Source organism: Equus quagga, unplaced genomic scaffold, assembly GCF_021613505.1.
Source record: "Equus quagga isolate Etosha38 unplaced genomic scaffold, UCLA_HA_Equagga_1.0 HiC_scaffold_4422_RagTag, whole genome shotgun sequence".
Classification (NCBI taxonomy): domain Eukaryota; kingdom Metazoa; phylum Chordata; class Mammalia; order Perissodactyla; family Equidae; genus Equus; species Equus quagga.
The window spans coordinates 5,485-12,078 of NW_025793795.1; the positions used below are offsets into that span (position 1 = coordinate 5,485).

At 55.4% G+C, this 6,594-nt stretch overlaps 1 long non-coding RNA gene across 1 annotated transcript in view; it reads right to left on the bottom strand.

Annotated features, from left to right (window-relative positions):
• The window catches only part of LOC124232303 (uncharacterized), a 9,331-nt gene extending 5,470 nt beyond the window's left edge, over positions 1–3,861 (bottom strand). Inside the window, exon 1 of the long non-coding RNA XR_006886812.1 lies at positions 999–3,861. This is a non-coding gene — a long non-coding RNA (uncharacterized LOC124232303). The remainder of the gene's footprint in view (positions 1–998) is intronic.
• Positions 3,862–6,594: the final 2,733 nt, after the last annotated feature.

A 6,594-nucleotide genomic window follows, 5' to 3' on the forward strand; every position in this document is an offset into this window, starting at 1 on the left:
TAAGCTCAAATGTGGAATGAACTTTTTACCAAACAGAATGGATATCTGCCAGGAGTTCATGATTGCACAAGAACCTCTTTATTGTCAATGGCTCACAGCGGTGGCGTGTGGGGCGCCTATGTTACCAGAGTGAGCGTCTCCTGACACGTCCTGTTTGGCTGCTCTGCCCTCCATGCTGCCTTGGACTTCTGAAGCTGCGACACCCCATGTGTGAGGAGGGATGTCGTGTGACAGTGTGGGAGTTAAACCAGACTGTCACCCCAGCATTCCACGTGAAAGCAGCTCCCTCTCCAGCCACGTGGCATTCCACTTTTGCCAACCCGGCCGGAGGCTGCTCTCATTTGCTTCAGCTCTCAGGGACTCCTGTGTCTCCTGGGTACCCCCAAGTCCGCAGTGGCTGGGGGTGGACTATTTTTTCTCTTGTCAGCAATACTTTCAAACAGGAACAATGGTGTCCTGTGGGACGCTGTGTCCGCCCCGGGGCCCTGGGGTTTGTGTTCGCCTTTCCTTGGACAGAGGCACTGTTCCAGCACAGACGTCCCCCTCCCACAAAGTTTGGGCTCCGTGTGAGATTTTTACTGCTTGTCATCCTAGAGGAATGTGACTATACTATTTAAAACATTTTGGGGGCCGGCCCGGTGGAGCAGCAGTGAAGTTTGCATGTTCTGCTTCGACAGCCCGGGGTTCGCCGGTTCAGATCCCAGGTGTGGACATGGCACCGCTTGTCAAGCCATGCTGTGGCATCCCACATATAAACTAGAGGAAAATGGGCACGGATGTTAGCTCAGGGCCAGTCTTCCTCAGCAAAAAGAGGAAGATTGGCAGCAGATGTTAGCTCAGGGCTAATCTTCCTCAAAAAAACAAAAAAACAAAGAAAAAACCCTTTCATCTTCCCTGTAAGGATGCTGTATGTATTAGTCAGGGCTCTCCAGAGAAACAGAAGCAATACGATAAGCACAGCTATAGAGAAAGAGAGTTATTACGAGGGATTGGCTCACGTGACTGTGGAGGCTGAGAAGTCCCATGCTCTCCCGTCTGTAAGCTGGAGACCCGGGAGAGCTGGCAGTGTGGCCCCAGTCCAAATCGGAAGGCTGAGAACCAGGAGCACCGAAGTTCGAGGACAGGGGAAGATGGCGTCGCAGCTCAAGCAAAAACACTGAATCCGCCCTCCTCTGCTGTTGTCCTATGGGAGCCCCTCAATGATGGGCTGATGCCCACGCACATTGATGAGGGCGATCTTCTTTACCCAGCTCCTGGAAACAGACCAAGTCAGGAGCTGAGGCATCAAGCCCATCTCTGCAGAAGCAGGGTCGTCCCTGACTCCTCCTCCCTGACCTCACCCCTCTTTGTGCCAGCGGGGGTCACCTGAGCAAAGAGCTCCAAGAGGGAGGTTCAGGCGGAACATCTCCCCACCCATCAGGGTCCCTGAAGAAGGGGCCCTCGGGTGAACCAGGGAGACGGGCATTGCAGCCAGGGGCACGGGAGGGGGCATCGGGCAGAGGTCAGCGCCTTCGATCAAATTCTCTTATTACATGATATGAGTGAGTGAGTAAAACAAGTGAACTCAAAATAGTAATCCATCCTGCGGTCCCAGCCGCCATAAGAAACCTTTCCAGCGGGGAGAAACGTCAGGTTAGAGGACGCAGGACACACGAACACAGGATGTTCCTGTGGCTGCTGGAACACACACACTTGGTGGCTTAAGAGAATGGGAATTTATTCTCTCACACTTCTGAGGCTACAAGTCCAAAAGCATGGTGTCCCCAGGGCCACATCCCTTCCCAGGTTCTAGGGGAAAGCTGTTCCTTGCCTCTTTCAGCTCCTGGCGGCCGCCGGCATTCCTGTGCTCGTGGCTGCCTCACTTCGACCTTCGGGACCAGCATCTCCAGCTCTCTCCCTGCTCTGTGTTCACAAGGCCTCCTCCTCTGCCTGTCAATCAAATCTCTCTGCCTCTCTCTTGTATTTAGGGCCCACCCAGATAATGCAGGGTAATCCCTTCATTTTGAAATCCTTATTTAATCAATCTTTTGTCATAGAAGATAACATTCACACACTTCAGAAATTAGGAAGTGAATACATCTTTGGGGGCACTTTTCAGCCTAATACACAGGCTTTTATAACATATTTTCTAAATGGATGACTTCTGCAATGTAGACAAGATAGGGATTTTTAAAACTTTTGTAGTAAGACATCTTACGGGTCTTTCCCATTAGTTCTTATGTCTTTTCAGCCAGTTCTCTTGGGCACTTTAAGTAAGCAAGGATACAGCCTGCAGGAGTGACTCACTGGGTGTCTGTTCTTGGCTCTTTGAACCAGCTGGAACCCTGAACAATGCAAAGTAATGAACTGCGGGCCTCCTGGCCTGTGTCTGCCTCGCTGTTGGGTAGGATGTGGGCTGACAGTTCATGGGGGATTTTCAGAATTCCTTGAAGGGGGCCTCCCAATGCCTCATTTTCTAAAATTGTTTTTTAGGCAGAATTAAATGACCAGGGCAGGAAGTCTCTCTGTGTGGGGAAGAGCGCCAGAATGAGCCCTTTATTTGCACAAACATGAACTGATACCCACTGAGTTTCTCCTGGAGAGAACTGTTAAAGCCCCACTAGCCTGACTACGGAGGTTCTACACCAGTGCGGCCCAACTCCTCTGTCACATTTGGGGAACCACAGATCTGGAAGCCAGCCTTCACGTGGGGAGGCTTCTGCAGAGGCGCATCTGGTAGATCCTGGGGCATGGGGGTCGGCCAGGAGGAGGAATATGCAGCCACAGGGCTGACCAACTGGTGAACAAGCCCACGTGGGGACACTGGAGGGGGCAAGGAGGCAGGGACCAGGCCCAATGGGCAGTCCAGCCTGCCGGCCACAAGCCACCTTCACCTCACCTTACAGGTGGGCAGTGGTGAGGCTGCATCTAGCTTACAATTCTGCCTTTCCCACAAAGAACTCAAGAGAAGGATGGGCACACATTCCCAGAACCAGGGCCTGTGACATCTGCTGTGGCCATGCTGTGCTCGGCCAGGAGCCCCAGGGTCCACCTGGTCACACCACTGCCCACACGACTAGGGCCGAGTGAGCAAGGCAGGCAGAGGTCCCCTGTTCTCGTGGCAGCACTGCAGGAAGCAGTGAGGGCTGCTTGAAAAGAGAGCGGCACAGCCGAGATCTGCCTACGAGTCAGAGCCTGTGAACATCACACAATAACCGGAAACAACCCTGGCCTGGAAAATATTTCACACAGCCGATCCTCTAGCCACCAGCTTTTGGAGAGAAGACAGAGGAAAGTCCAGGCCGTGCTCATCCAAAGATCCTCAGACCCAAGAGGGAGATCTCGTCTCATTTTGCTTCAGGTTTGAAAACAGGTGCCTCTGGGTCACCGTCCCTTGAGGCAGGAGCCATGCCTCACCGCCTTCCTGACTCCCGATGGCCTCCTGCGTCAGTCACAGTGGGCTGGGACACGCTGCAAAAGGAAGAGCCCCCAGATCTCACAAGGGCTCCTTTCTCATTTGAGCTCCCTGCCTGCATGGGCTGCCTGGTGAGTCACTGTAGGCCCAGGTGGTCAGAGCAGGACTGCCTGAGACATTCCCAGGCTGCAGGAGCAGAAACCTGGCAGAGAACACAAGGGTCGTATCGCCTCTGCCCAGAAGGGACACACTTCCTTCCCTCATGACCTTCCCCCAAAGCAGGTCCAAGGCCACGCCAGGGCAGACAGGACGCACCTGGAAGGAGGGAGCACTGGGTATCGGTCAACAGCCCTCCTTTCCCCAGGCTGAGACCTCCGGGACTCCTGCTGCCCAGGGGAGAGAGGCAAGTACAGCAGGGTCTGGATCTGTCCACTGGGACCGGAGAGAGTGGCAGGGGCGGGGGGGCTCCTGGGATCTGAGCAGCTCATTGAGAGGGCCAGAGCACCACCTGAGAACCATCCAGAGGGTCGGGGCCACAGTGGACCCAGGAAGGGGGATCAGGCTGGTTGGCAGTGAACGCAAATCCAGGGATGCTGGAGGGCCTCCTGTGTAAGGTGAGAGGAGGTGTGGCTAGGGTGGGGGTTGTGAGGGAGGAGGGCCCCGCCCACCTGGGTCTCTGATGTAGGGCACCTGCACTGCAGCAGACACCCAAAAAGAGGACGGCAAGGGGCGGGCGCACAGAGAGGGCCCTGGAAGCTACCACATGGTCAGCCCACGTCACTCAAGACGTGACTGTCCCACACCCTCCCGCTACAGTGGGACACGAGAAGGGTGGGGCCCACATTCCCCCAGCCCCACTTCCACAGGCTCTGAGCCCCATGTCTGCAGAGAGTTCTGCTTAGGGACCATGTCCGTGGGCCGCATGAACCACCCCAGTTCCACAGGAACCCCACCCTGGAGACCACATGGGTCCCTCTCTCCCCTGAGACCCTGTATCAGAGGTGAGAAAACAGAACAAAACATAAAACAGCCCCGATTTGCAGCTTTTGCCCCTGCTCTGGCCAACTTGGAAGCAAGGCTCCTGGAGCACAGAGCCGGGAAGAGATGCCCCTAGCGGCTCCCTCGAGCTGTACACGCGGGTCCAGCATCCTGTGTGTCACGGACTTTCCTGGGGTGAGGAGCGGCTGTGGGAAGGGGGTGCAGAAGCAGCTGTGAAGTCCCGGAGTGTTCTCCGCACCCACAGCCCAGCTTCTCCTTCCCGGTTGCTCCCCCAGGACCCTGCTCCATAACTGCACTGAACCGTCTGGTGAGCTTGTCTAAAGTCGCCCCCTCCAGCCGGGCTTTGAGGCTCCAGCCCCAACCCCACACTCTACCCTTTATTTTGCGGTTTTTTTTAATGTATTAATAAGTATATTTTTAATTTTTCTTGAGTTCATAATAGTTTACACCATTGTGAAATTTCAGTTGTACATTATTTCTTGACTGTCACCGCATAAGTGCTCCCCTTGACCCCTGTGCCCACTCCCCCACCCCCTTCCCCTGGTAACCACTGAACTGTTTTCTTTGTCCATGTGCTTGTTTATATTCCACATATGAGTGAAATCATCTGGTGTTTGTCTTTCTCAGTCTGGCTTATTTCGCTGAGCGTAATTCCCTGCAGGTCCATCCATGTTGTTGCAAATGGGATGATCTTCTCTTCTTTATGGCTGAGTAGTATTCCATTGTGTATATCCAGTCACCTGTAGAAGGGCTCTTGGACTGTTTCCATATCTTGGCTATTGTGAATAGTGCTGCAATGAACACAGGAGTACACAGATCACTTTGGATTGCAGATTTCAAGTTCTTTGGGTAGATACCCAGTAGTGGGATGGCTGGGTCATACGGTATTTCTCTTTTTAGTTTTTTGAGACATCCCCATACTGTTTTCCATAGTGGCTGTACCAGTGCGCATTCCCACCAGCAGTTTGTGAGATACACTCCGTTCCTTATGAAAGTCCTCGTACAATAGCCTCCTCTGGGTGTCCTATGCGGAGTGTACAGGCAACAAACACCTGCAGCTCTGCCTGTCCCTGCTACACCCACTGGCCCCCGTCAGCTGGAAAGGGTCACCATGCATGAGGACACAAGATGGACAGCATTCCAGAAACGCCCACAGGTCAACGGGAAGGAATCTCAGAAGACACTTTAGATGCAGCTCTGCAGAACCACGGACGCTGCTCGCCTCCTGGTTTCCTCTGTTCATTCATCCAACAAGCCCATGATGGGGCCTCGCTGCCCCACGCAGCGCAGGCCCAGGAGGGGCAAAGGGGTCAGGGAACTGGCACAGGGACCACAGGGTAGGAGAGCGAGCGGCACTGTCTGTCGAGGGGCTCCCACCCCTGGGCCCTGTCCTGGCCTTGCCACAGCCCCGGGAAGCCCTGGCCTCTCCAGCTGCTCACACAGCAGGGCGCCTGGATGGTCTGGTCACCGTGGACCCAGAGTGACAGGGTTGCCCCACTCTTTTTACCTCTCACTGTCTGCAGCTTCAAAGCCAAACAGAGACAAGCCTGGCCTGCCTCCAGCCAGCAAGGACAGTGGCGCCGGTCGGAACTGCTTCCCTCCCAGGTGAAGCAGAACAGAAACGGGCCTGGCTCTCAAGACTCGCTGGGCACAGCCAAGCCTCAGCGCCAACACCGGCCAACGTCCCAGAGACCCTCCCGGTTCACTGGCCTGAAAAGGCCCCCCACGGGGACCCCGACAGTCACTCACGAGGTGACCTCGGGGTGTGAGGACAGGAATCTGGAAAGCCAAACACAGTGAAGAAATCGAGGTCCAAGGTCAGCTCTGCACGCAGGCCCGTCCCACCCACTCTCCTGCCCACAGCCAGCAGCCTGCAACCACAGACACGGCCAGCTCCCCCGGGCGGGCAACACACACCACGCCAAAGAAAGAGGTCTCGGCTCCCAAACAGGGTAAGTGTCACTGGCCATGGAAGCCCCACCAGAGCCCCAGGCCAGCTGTCCTCAGGGAGGCAGGAAGGCCAGGAGGAACCGAAACAGCCCCAAGGCCAAAGCCCCCACATGCAGCTGCAGAGAAGGAGGGACCCTGAGCTGGGACTGGCCCCTGGGAGCAGGAACGCCCCCACACGCAGCTACAGACAAGGAGGGACCCTGAGCTGGGACTGGCCCCTGGGAGCAGGAACGCCCTCTCCAGGTCACTCA